We start from the raw sequence: 12,775 nt of genomic DNA, 5'->3' as shown, positions 1-12,775 counted from the left end.
CTGATAGTGCCAATTTGCCCTCCAAGAAAACTGAATCAACTTATCCTGTTTCCCTACCCACCCTGAGAAGAGTAAATAATATTAATCTTTATATTTTCTGCCCTTCCAGTAGACAAAAATAGTGTACCAATTATTCGATATCAATTCCGTTTTATTATTTCTTTTGTTAACAATCTCTATACATCCTTTTGTATTGAATTCATTATGAGTCTTATCTCCAATCTGTTGTGCATGTGTGTGTGCTAAATAAAATGTGATTCAGAATAATTTTGATTTCACAGAAAAGTTGCAAAAGCAGAACCTTGAGTTCCTGGACGTACTTCTGACCCTGACTCCTCCATGGCTAACCTCTAGCTTGTCTATGAAACATTTGTTCTCAACTAAAAGACTCACATTGATACAATATTAGCAAGTTCTGCCAGAGTTCACTCTTCTGTGTCTCTTGTATTCTAATTTTGCCAATGCGTTCTACTTTCAAAATGTTATACAGATTTTTTTTTTTCTTTTTTGCCAGTACTGGGGCTTGAACTCATGGCCTAGAGTCACACAGGGTTTTCCTGCTCAAGATGGCTTTGAACAGTGATCCTCAGACCCCAGCCTCCTGAGCAGCTAGGATTCCAGGTGTGAGCCACCTGGCCCCAAGCTGAGGATTGTTTCTTTATTTTTGAACACGTTAGTTTGGAGTCACCTATAGACTTTTCAGAAGCTGAGTTTGTGCTCGTGACCTAGGGAGGCAAACTATGAATCAAAGACAGAGGATAATGCAAAGAGCACACATGGAAGATGGCTGCTGGTGGCTCACTCTGTAATGCTAGCTACTTAGGAGGCAGAGATCTGTGGGTCACGGTGAGAAGACAGCCCAGGCAGGAAAGTCTGTGAGACTCTGATCACCAATAAACTACTCAAAAAAAAAAAAAAGATACAAGTGGTGCTATGGCTCAAGTGGTAGAGCACCAGCCTTAAGCATAAAGAGGCACAAGGACAGCAGCCAGGCCCTGAGTTCAAGCCCCAGGACTGGCCAAAAAAAAAACAGAATACATATGGAGTGACGTATGTCTTCTTGCATTCATGACACCTTTTTCCTTAGGCTCATCTCTGGAGAAGAACTTCTATGCAATATCTTCTGAGCCTCAGGCACCAGGGATGATGAGATCTGTCCACATTCCTTTCATTCAGGATTTGTCTTCTAATATGTCAAGGAGTAGCACATGCATTGAATGTGGGGGAGAGCAGAGAGGGAAGATGGTTATGGTTAGGATCTACCTGTCTTCTCCCCCCCCATTCACGTGTGTGGTTTCGTTGCCAGACTATCCCGCTTTTGAGAGGTAGTGGAACCTTAGAAGGAGGGGCCTGGCGGGAGGAAGCTAGTACATTAGAGGTATGCCTTTGAAGGGGTACTGGGACCGCACATTCTGACCTCCTCACCCACAAATCCCTGCCCCTATGTTCTGTGCCAAAGGCCCAAAGCAACTATGGACTGAGAACTCTGAAATCAAATGACTAAGTAAACTTTTGCTTCCTTTAAGTTGTTTGTCTCCGGCATTTTGTAACATCAACAGAAAGCAAGGAATGATAGCACAGTTTTCTATATAGACTCTATAATTCATTTTGACTCTGAAACAGGAAACTATTTTGTATCCTTAAAAAGTAAAATGAAATCCAGAAAAATTCAGTTGTAAAAGCTGAAGACAAATTTAAGCAAAGGAAAAAAAAAACCCTGAACAAACATAAAATAAAACCAGTTATATACAGAGAGTTCTGCTAGCTCTACCATTTTTTAAAGAAAACAGTAAATTTAAATTTCATTAGTAGTACGTTAGTAATAATATGGCACCATTACTTTGAAACCATTATATAATTGTGTAGATCAATTATTATAAAACTGTTACACTCTCATTATTGTATTATCTAATATGTAATTAATAACTAGCATATATATAAGCATACTGAATATATGTTAGAATCACTACCGTACAACAATTTATAATGTTCGATGTTATATAATAGCTTTTGGGGTGGGGGGTTGTTTTGTTTTTGGTGCTGGTCCTGGGTAATAAACTCAGGGCCTGGGTGCTTTTGTGCTCAAAGCTAGTGTTCTACCACTTGAGCTACAGCCCCACTTTCAGCTTTTTTTGATGGCTAATTGGAGGTAAGAATCTATTAGTGCATAGTAATGTTTTTTTTTTGTTGTTGTTGTTTTGTTTTTGCCAGTCCTGGGTTTGGACTCAGGGTCTGAGCACTGTCCCTGGTTTCTTTTTGCTCAAGGCTAGCACTCTGCCACTTGAGCCACAGCGCCACTCCTGGCCATTTTCTATATATGTGGTGCTGGGGAATCGAGCCCAGGGCTTCATGTATATGACACAAGCACTCTTGCCACTAGGCCATATTCCCAGCCCTGCATAGTAATATTGTTGCGAAATAAAATTTCTTATTTGAGAGAGAGAAGGGGAGGAGGTGGAGGGAAGAGGGGGAAAAGGGAGAGAAGGAGAGGGGGAAGGGGGAGGAAGAGGGGGAAGGGGGAGTAAGAGGGGAGAGGAGAAAAAGAGAAGAGAGAAGAGGGGGAGGGAGAGAGATGAAAAGGAAGGGGAGAGGGAGAAAGGAGAGAAGAGAGAGAGGAGAGAGAATGGAAGGACAGGGAGGAAGGAAAGGGAGACTAAGACAAGGCAAAGCAAGGCCAGGCAAGGAGGGATGGAAAAGGAAGAAAGGGAAGGAAAGAAAGAAAAGACTGAAATGAATTAAAACACACCAGACATCTAAAACTCAAGAGTTCCTAATGACAAGGAAGCACAAGAGAGAGAATCTGCAAACAAGCAATTACTAATCAGACAACCTGCCAATAACTCGGACATGGCCTCTTTTCTAAACTGCAGAGTAAAAGGAAAGATATATTTTGTATGTACTTTGTTTCAGATAATCAAGTTACTGTAACTGAGGAGAAAGGAAGTTCCTGTAGAAGAACTGCACTTAGTATCCAGGAGTAAAAAAACAAAATCATCCTTAGACACACAATACATTCATCCAAAGGTCAAATGATCAAGCCGAGCATCTTGGGAAATTAAGGACAGCAATCGTGTGTGTGTGTGTGTGTGTGTGTGTGTGTGTGTGACCTGGGGCTTGAACTCAGGACCTAGGCACTGTCCCCTGAGCTTCTTTAGGCTCAAGGCTAGCACTCAGCCACTTGAGCCACAGCTCTACCTCCAGCTATTTTTGGTAGTTTAATGGAAATGAGTCTCTCAGACGTTCTGGCCCAGGCAGACTTTGAACCATGAGCCTCAGATCTCAGTATCCTGAGTAGCTAGGATTACAGGCGTGAGCTGCTGGCACCTGGCTAAGAGCCGCAAACTTTTATGCCTTTGTGAGACAACTGGAAACACATAGCACTACCTAAGAAGAATTCTCAACTCAACCCCTAAATTATTTATCTGTCTGCCTATCTATCTATCTGTCTGCCTATCTATCTATCTATCTATCTATCTATCTATCTATCTGCCTATCTATCTACCTACCTACCTACCTACCTACCTACCTATCATCTATCTATCCTGTACATAGAACCTTAGTAGAATTCTGCCTATAGGGCTAACTTGTGTTCACAGAAAAAAACCAACAAAACCCTGGGGGTGGGGGTGGGGAGTGGAGATGCCTCAACAGGAAGCAAACAAAAGGGGGAGGACCCATTTTTCCAAATAAAGCCATAGAATAAAGGAAAAGAAAAGCAAGCTAGGCCTGCTGCTGGATTTCCTTTCAAATCTACCAACAGTAAGCAGGCATTTTTTGCATGCTTGTAATTCCTACACTTGAGGGGCTGGGCCGGGTGAGAAAGGGTTTGTGGCTAGCTAGCTTGGCTACAAAGGGAAGCCTTGTTTCAAATCAATAAACAAAGGAATAAATGAATATTAACTAGATTGTAGGGACTTCAGGTAAGTAGATGTGGATATTGAAGGGACTTCTTTGGTAGATACCTATGTAAACACAGAGACTTGACAAGCCACATTTGGAACTTGTTTTCAAATATTTCCCCAAAGAGGAAAATTGAAAACTGGAATAGGCAAAGCCAAGCACTAGTGGCTCACATTTGTTATCCTAGCTATTCTGGAAGCTGAGATCTGTGGATCAAGGTTTGACTCTAGCCCGGGGAAGGAAAGTCTGAGAGATTCTTCTTTTTTTTTTTTTTTTTTTTTTGCCAGTCCTGGGGCTTGAACTCAGGGCCTTATCACTGTCCCTGGCTTCCTTTTTGCTCAAGGCTAGCCCTCTACCACTTCCAGCCTTTTCTGTTTATGTGGTGCTGAGGAATCGAACCCAGGGCTTCGTGCATGCTAGGCAAGCGCTCTACCACTAGGCCACCTTCCCAGCCCGTGTGGCTTTTTTTTAAATCATGAAAATACAGAGATATAAAAGCAGCAATATTTCCGCTTGCTAGTAATTGTGGCCACACCTTCTTTCCTGTTCTGATGTGCTTCCCCCCCCCCCCCCCATGCAGCTCCTCCTGGATGTAGAGTCCATATTTCCCATCCCTGGAAACTGGGAAGTGGTGTGGCCTGCCTTCGGCAGGGAGCAGAACAGCACGTGGACATTGGGGCTCCCCGGTCCGTGTTGCTGAGAACCCTGGGCTGCCTTGAAAGAGGCCGGGACTAGCCTGTTGGAGAAGACTCATGGAAAAGAAATAAGACGCCCTAGCTGATGGTGTGCCAAACTCTCAATGTACAAGGGAGGGAATTCTAGATCACAGTCCCACACAGGCTATAAACTGGCTGCACCTGCGTGAGTCCAGGAAAGTCTATCCAAAGAACCACCTGACTTATCTGAACCCGGTTTGCCAGCTCACAGAACCATGGCAGGTTTTTAAGATGCCAAGCATTTGGGATGTTTTGTTATACAGCGATGACTAACTGATACATATGGCTAAACCCAGAGAGGCACTTATATACACATGCATTTATGCATAGTCAAGAGACGAACTTGTTAGTACTTGGGGGTACATGGCTTGTACTTAGTGGAGGTGTTTGCATGGAAATTTCATCACACTGAAAAATCACATGTGTTGAAACTTGCCCTAGAGTAATGGAAGGTTTAGATGGGTTAAGAATTTTTGTATCTTGGAAGCAATATCAAGCCATATTCCTGAATACATAATGCTGTATTTATCACATTCATTGATAGATGCAGGCACAATAGGTAGACAATGAAAAACCTAAAATAATTTTGGGTTTGACCAGATGTTTCAAGGGGTGGAGTGCTTGCCTAGCAAATGTGAGGACCTGAGTTCAAACCTTAATACCACACACACACAAATCAAATGTCATGGGTTTATAATCCTAGCTACTCAGGAGGCTCTGCAACCCAGAGTATTATAGTTCAAAGGTAGTCCTGGCAGAAAAATACTAGAGACTCATCTCCAAATTAACTGGCCCAAAGCTGGGCTGGCGGAGTGGCTCAAGTGATAGCAAGCAAGCTGATGAAGTATGTAAAGGATTTCTACTAGAAAAAGCTCAAGCTGGGCACTGGTGGGTCATGCCTGTAATGCTAGCTACTCAGGAGGCTGAGATCTGAGGATTGAGGTTCAAAGCCAGCGCAGGCAGGAAAGTCCACCAGAAAGCTGGAAGTGGTGCTGTGGCGCAAGTGGTAGAGCACTAGCCTTGAGCTGAAGAGCTCTGGGACAGCACCCAGGCCCAGAGTTCAAGCCCCGCAACTGACAAAAAGAAAGAAAGAAAGAAAAAAAGCTCAAACAAATTATAACCAACAATTGAGTGCTAGCTTCTCAGGAGGCTGAGATCAGAGAATCATGGTTAGAAGTCAGCCTGGGCAGGGAAGTCTATGACACTCTTATCTTGAGTTAGCTTCACAAAGAGCTGTAAATAGAGCTGTGGTTCAAGTAGTGGAGCATTAGCCTTGAGCAAGAAAGCTCAGGGACAGCACCCAGGCCCTGAATTCAAGCTCCAGGACAGCATAATATACATAGCATATATCTTTTAAGGCTTATGTAGTTCATCTCAGTATCATTAGCAAAATACTGTTTGTAAAAGATAAAACATGAGGAGAGCTAAATATTTCTCTATAATAGTAACTACTTATTTGGAAAATATTTTAAGTTAATTTGATATTTTAATTTGATGAATATGGCTATTTTAGGAACTTTAGAATTACTGTTTGCTCAAATGCCGCCCACATTTACATGCTGATTTATCCAACCTCTTCATTTATGTTTTTAAAGGTGCCCTATAATTTTTATAAGTTCTTTTTTTTAAAATCCCCCAGAGTATTCTGAGTAATGACAATATTTTATGTTATTTTGAATTCACAAACCATTGTTGAAGAAATATCACATATGTCTTTTGGGGCTGTGGGTTTGGAATTAATCTTATTCAACAGATCACTAATGACACAATTAGAGGATTAAAAAGCGGATGGGGGAAAAGTGAAGAAAGGGGTAACATTGTCCAAAAAGAATTGTATGCATTGCCTGACTTATGAAATGGCAACCCCTCTGCACCATACCTTAATAATAACAATAAAATTATATTTTAAAAATATAGCCTGTGAAAAAAATACATAGCCTGTGGAGACTAAATGATTTATAAAACTCAACGTCCAAAAAGACCAGTGAAAATTTGGAGTTTGGTGCAGTAGACACCAGGGCACCTTCCTGCTCCTGTCAGTCTTATGGGTTCCCCCCCCCCCCACACACACTTATTTATTATTTTGCTAGTCCTAGGGCTTAAACTCACGGCCTGGGCACTGTCCCTGAGCTTCTTTTTCTCAAGGCTAGCACTCTACCACTTGAGCCACAGCACCACTTCTGGCTTTTTCTGTTTATGCGGTGCTGAGGAATTGAACTCAGGGCTTCAAGCACTTTACCACTAAGTCACATTCCCAGCCTCCTCCTTCCTCCCCCCCCCCCTTTTTTTTTGCCTGTGTTGGGGCTTGAACTCTGGGCCTGGGCACTGTCCCTGGCTTCTTTTTGCTCAAGGCCAGCACTCTGCCACTTGAGCCACAGCGCCACTTCTGGCCGTTTTCTGTATATGTGGTGCTGGGGAATCGAACCCAGGGCTTCATGTATACGAGGCAAGTACTCTTGCCACTAAGCCATATCCCCAGCCCCTGGATTTTTTTTCTAAATTAGTGGAGATAAGAGTCTCACAATTTTTCCTGACTGGCTGGTTGGCTTTGAACCCCAATCCTTAGATCTCAGTCTCCTGAGTAGCTAGGATGACAGGCCTGAGTCACCAGCACCTGGCCTTCTTTTCCTGCAAAGGGATCTCTGATTGTGGAAGAAATCTCATCAGATTCATTATCATCCCAGCGAATCCTCAAATGTTTCCTGGCTGACAGCATATGGACACACATGGGGAAGGCATCAGATAGAATACAATGGAAGTAATCAGCCAAAAGTCTTCTGGGAATCAAATTTTCCCCATCTGCACAAGGAGGAGGAAGACAAGAGGACCTGGCCGGGTGGGGATGGGGTAGGGGGTGAAGGAAGAAGGGGAACAGGCAGGCACCCAAAGACCCTTACAGTTGCAATATGGACTCACCCAAATCCTTACTAGCTGAAGACCTGATACATCCCTGACAGTGTTAGACCAGGTCCTGTGGGATGAGGTCATTTGAAGGCCTTTCAAGTTTTAGAAACATATTATCGAGCTGGATATACTTTGTTGCCAAGAGAAAACCCTCCTGTGAAACTGTGAGGAATATTTATTTCCCTAAGGGAAGAGCATACTCTGTGAAGATGAAACATGGTAGAAAAACTGGGCAAATTGAAAAACGTTTTTTAAAAAACCTAGCTGAGTTTAAGTACAAGGGTGACGAGGGCGGTGTTTTGGAAGGGTGTGGCTTCCTGTCTCTCCATTGTTTGGACCTAGCGGGACAAAACCAAATTCATTTCTCTGATATTCTGAAGGCAGCGAGGAACTGGCTCTCAAAATAGCATAAGCTGCTAGTCCTGAGCCTAGAGTCAGCCACAGAAGCCAGAAACACCCAAACGAGTTCAAAACTGTGCTCCTTGCTTCAATTGGGGTATGTATGTGTGTGTGTGTGTGTGTGTGTGTGTGTGTGCATGCGCATGCATGCACATGCCAGTACTGAGGCTTGAATGCTGTCCCTTAGGTTTTTTGTTTCTTCTCAAGGTAGGATCTCTACCACTTGAGCCACAGCTCCACTTCCGGCATTTTGCTAGTCAATTGGAGATAAGAGTTGTTGTGAGGTTTTTGTGTTTTTTTGCCCAGGCTGGCTTTGAAGTGTGATCCTCAAATCTCAGCCTCCTGAGTAGCTGGGATTACAGGCCCGAGTCACCAGTGCCCAACTTTCTACCACTAGTGCTCTTCCACTTGAGCCACAGTGCTGCCACCCTGTTTTCTGGTGGTTCACTGGAGATAAGAGTCTCACAGACTTTCCTGCCTGGGCTGGCTTTGAACCATGATCCTCAGATCTCAGCCTCCCGAGTAGCTAGGATTGATTACAGGTGTGAGCCACCAGCACCTGGCATACTTCATTTTTTTTTTTAATTGTCATGATGTACAGAGGGGTTACAATTACATGCTTAAGATAGTGAATACATACATATACATTTCCTGTCATACCTGTTATCTCCCTTCCTCATTTTTCTCCCTCTTCCCCTCCCCTGGCCCCTCATACTTTTTTTTTTTTTTTTTAAGGGAGTCTGCAAGGCTGGGAATGTGGCTTAGTGGTAAAGTGCTTGCCTAGCTTGCATGAAGCCCTGGGTTCAATTCCTCAGCACCACATAAACAGAAAAAGCCAGAAGTGGCGCTGTGGCTCAAGTGGTAGAGTGCTAGCCTTGAGCAAAAGAAACTCAGGGACAGTGCTCAGGCCCTGAGTTCAAGCCCCAGGACTGGCAAAAGAATTTATAATAATAGGGGCTGGGGATATAGCCTAGTGGCAAGAGTGCCTGCCTCGGATACACGAGGCCCTAGGTTCGATTCCCCAGCACCACATATACAGAAAACGGCCAGAAGCGGCGCTGTGGCTCAAGTGGCAGAGTGCTAGCCTTGAGCCGGAAGAAGCCAGGGACAGTGCTCAGGCCGAGTCCAAGGCCCAGGACTGGCCAAAAAAAAAAAAAAAAAAAAAAAAAAAAAAGAATTTATAATAATAAATAAATAAATTAAGGGACTCTCCACAATTATCCAGTCTGGAAGCCTGAGCGATACTTTGCATACTTTTTAATTCACTCTTACTAATTCATTCATCATTTTCACCTATTCAACAAGTATTTGTGCATATTTTATTCTATGTCAGAAACAAAACTGCTTTTACAAATTGAGCTATGACTCAAGTGGTAGAGTGCTAGCTTTGAGCAAAAAAAAAAAAAAAAAAAAAAAAATCAGAGACAGTGCACAAGCCCTCAGTGCAAACACCAAGACCAGCACCAAAATAACAACAATAATAGGCAGACATAGTAATATAACCTTGCTATGTTCCAATGACCTTCAACGTTTGGATGTTGGGCTGGGAATATGGCCTAGTGGCAAGAGTGCTTGCCTCGTATACATGAAGCCCTGGGTTTGATTCCCCAGCACCACATATGTGGAAAACGGCCAGAAGGGGCGCTGTGGCTCAGGTGGCAGAATGCTAGCCTTGAGCAAAAAGAAGCCAGGGACAGTGCTCAGGCCCTGAGTCCAAGGCCCAGGACTGGCAAAAAAAAAAACAAAACAAAACAAAGTTTGGATGTTGCAATGTCATCATCAAAGTGACAGTTACTAAGAGAGGTACTTTTAGTTGGGATTAAGTCCTAAGGATGGAGCCTTCAGAATTTAGTATGGGCTTGACAAAAGGGACCCAGGGCAAATTAAAAAATTTCCCCTTTATGTCTTTCTGTCTTTTGTGCTGGTTCAGGACAGAGCAATCCTCTTCTCTAGAACACACAACAAGGTACCACCATCATGAAAACAAGATATAAACCCTCACCAGATCCTAACCTGTCCCACTTTAATCTTGGGGTTCCCAGCCTCCAAAAGAATGAGAAATAAAACTCTGGTTGTTTATAAATCATTCTATTTGGAGCATTAAAAAAATAGCAGCACACACCAGCTAAGACAAGCTCTAATAAGTAAATACACACATGCATTATTGCTTTGGCATAAACAGAACACATGTGAAATTAATTCTTGCTCTGAATTAATTTACCTTTCTATCACATAAGTGTAATTACTTAAACAAAACAATAGAACTGGTGGACAGTGACAATTCATAGTAACTAGCAGGATTAATATAATAGGTGAGAAAAGTCTACTAACATTTTAAAATGTTTCTGTTATTTGTTATCAACTACTTATTTTAACTCTGAAAATTGGTGTACTTGCCAGGCACTACTGGCTCACGCCTATAATCCTAGCTACTCTGGAGGCTGAGATCTAAGGATTACTGTTCAAAGCCAGCAAAAGCAGTAAAGTCCATGAGACTCTTATCTCCAGTGAACCTCCAGAAAACTAGAAGTGGTGCTGTTGCTCAAAATGATAGAGCACTAGCCTTGAGCAAAAAAGAGCTCAGGGACAGTGCTCAGGCCCTGAGTCCAAGCCCCAGGACTGGCCAAAAATAAATTTTAAAAAATAGTATATTCTTAAGATATACAAATGTTAATGCTTTTTTTCCTTTAAAATGGAGAACATAGAGAATATGGTTAATTAAACAATATCTATATTAAGTAACAGCATCAAGAAAAAAAAAGTCATCTTTCTTTCTCCTCCCTGTTACAGAACACTGTGCTGTTCTTTCTGTTTCCTCTTCAGATACTCTTTCTTTGAGCTGCCTGTGGTCACAGAAACAAGCTTGTCTCTTTATGCAGTGGCCAACTGAGTGTAGTCAGATGTAAAATTCACTTTGACTTGCAACTCTGCTATTTGCCTGCCCACAGGACACTGATCTGGGGTGTCCACCCAGGGTGATGACCTTTAGCTAAATATCTTCTCAAGGGCTGGGGATATGGCCTAGTGGCAAGAGTGCTTGCCTCGTATACATGAGGCCCTGGGTTCAATTCCTCAGCACCACATAAACAGAAAAAGCCAGAAGTGGCGCTGTGGCTCAAGTGGCAGAGTGCTAGCCTTGAGCAAAAAGAAGCCAGGGACAGTGCTCAGCCCCTGAGTCCAAGCCCCAGGACTGGCCAAAAAAAAAATAATAATAATAATAATAAAATAAATAAATAAATATCTTCTCAAAAACAACAACAAAAAACATTCAAAGCCAAGTGCCAGTGGTTCATGCCTGTAATCCTAGCTACTCAAGAGGCTGACATCTGAGGGTTGTGGTTTGAAGCCAGTCCAAGTAGGAAAGCCAAATGTGGCATTGTGGCTCAAGTGGCAGAACACTAGCCTTGAGCAAATGAAGCTCAGGGACAGTGCTCATGCCCTGAGTTTAAACCCCAGGACTGGCAAAAAATAAATAAGAATTTAAGCCAGACACTGGTGGCTCACACCTGTAATTTTAGCTACTAAGGAGGCTGAGATCTGAGGATCGCAGCTTGAAGCCAGCCCAATCAGGAAAGTCCCTAAGACTCTTATCTCCAAATAACCAGCAAAAAGCTGGAACGGGTAGTCTGACTCAAGTGGTAGAGCACCACCTGTAAGCCATGAGGCTGAGAGGCCCTGGAGTTGAAGCTCCAGGACCAGTGCACATGTGTGCACACCTGTGCGCACACACATATACACACACAGCATATAAGTAGAGAATTTTACTTACTAGTACAAGCACAAGATTAGACTTGTGGAAATTTATCAATTCTCCAAAAATGTCTCCTTTTTGAATCTCCAAGCTTGTTTGCTAATCATGTTGTTCACATCTATGAAATATGGCTCCTCATGTGTGATTTATCACTTTGGGGGAAGGGCAGTCCTAGGGCTTGAATTCAAGGCACTGTCCCTGAGCTTTTCTGCTCAAGGATAGCCATTCTACCACATGAGCCACAGCTCCACTTGCAGCTTTTTTGGTGGTTCACTGCAGATAAGAGTCTCATGGACTTTCCTGCCTGGGCTGGCCTTGAACCATGATCCTCAGCTCTCTCCTGAGTAGCTAGGATGACAGGTGTGGGCCGCCAGCACCTGGCAAGAATACTTTTTCATCTTGAGATCATTATTAATTCATGAGGAGTTGCAAAGAAAAACATAAGGAAGTCTCAGGTGCCTTCTTCCCAACCTTACCCACGTGGATGTCACCCACAATTCTGGAACACCCCAGAAACCAATACATTGATGCACTGAATTCAGATATCATCAGCCTACATATGCTCATGTGTATGTGATGGGGGCAATTTCACGACAGTGGAATCGTGCACAACTAAAACCACTATCAAAGTACTCAACTAAAGGCTCTTCAGCGCACCCTGAGAGCCAGGTTCACACATCGTCCCAAGGCCCTACCCTCTGGCAGTTACTCATCTTTTCTCCATCTCTATAATTACAGTACTTCAGGAATATGTCCTAAATGAAATCATACAGAAAGTCACTGTCTGAATTTGACTTCTTATTTCCACGTGGCACCATCTCCTCGAGGTGTAAACAAGTTATCACACGCATCCGTGGCTTCTTTTATTTTATCAGAGCCATGGACCATAGCTTGGACTTGAAGTCTGGGACATGTGGATGGTTTCCAAGTGTTTGGCTATGATGAATAAAACTGTATGCTTACCCCCACTCTTTTAGAGAAAGAACTTTTTACAAAAATCCCAAGAATTCAAATGCCGAGTTCTAGAGTCAATCTACAGTTTAGATTGGAAGGAGTGATTAAACTTTTCTGGAAGCAGAGCATTGGTGGCTTACACCTGTCATCC

This window comes from Perognathus longimembris, chromosome 20 (genome assembly GCF_023159225.1).
Source record: "Perognathus longimembris pacificus isolate PPM17 chromosome 20, ASM2315922v1, whole genome shotgun sequence".
Classification (NCBI taxonomy): domain Eukaryota; kingdom Metazoa; phylum Chordata; class Mammalia; order Rodentia; family Heteromyidae; genus Perognathus; species Perognathus longimembris.
This window is presented reverse-complemented; position numbering follows the sequence as displayed.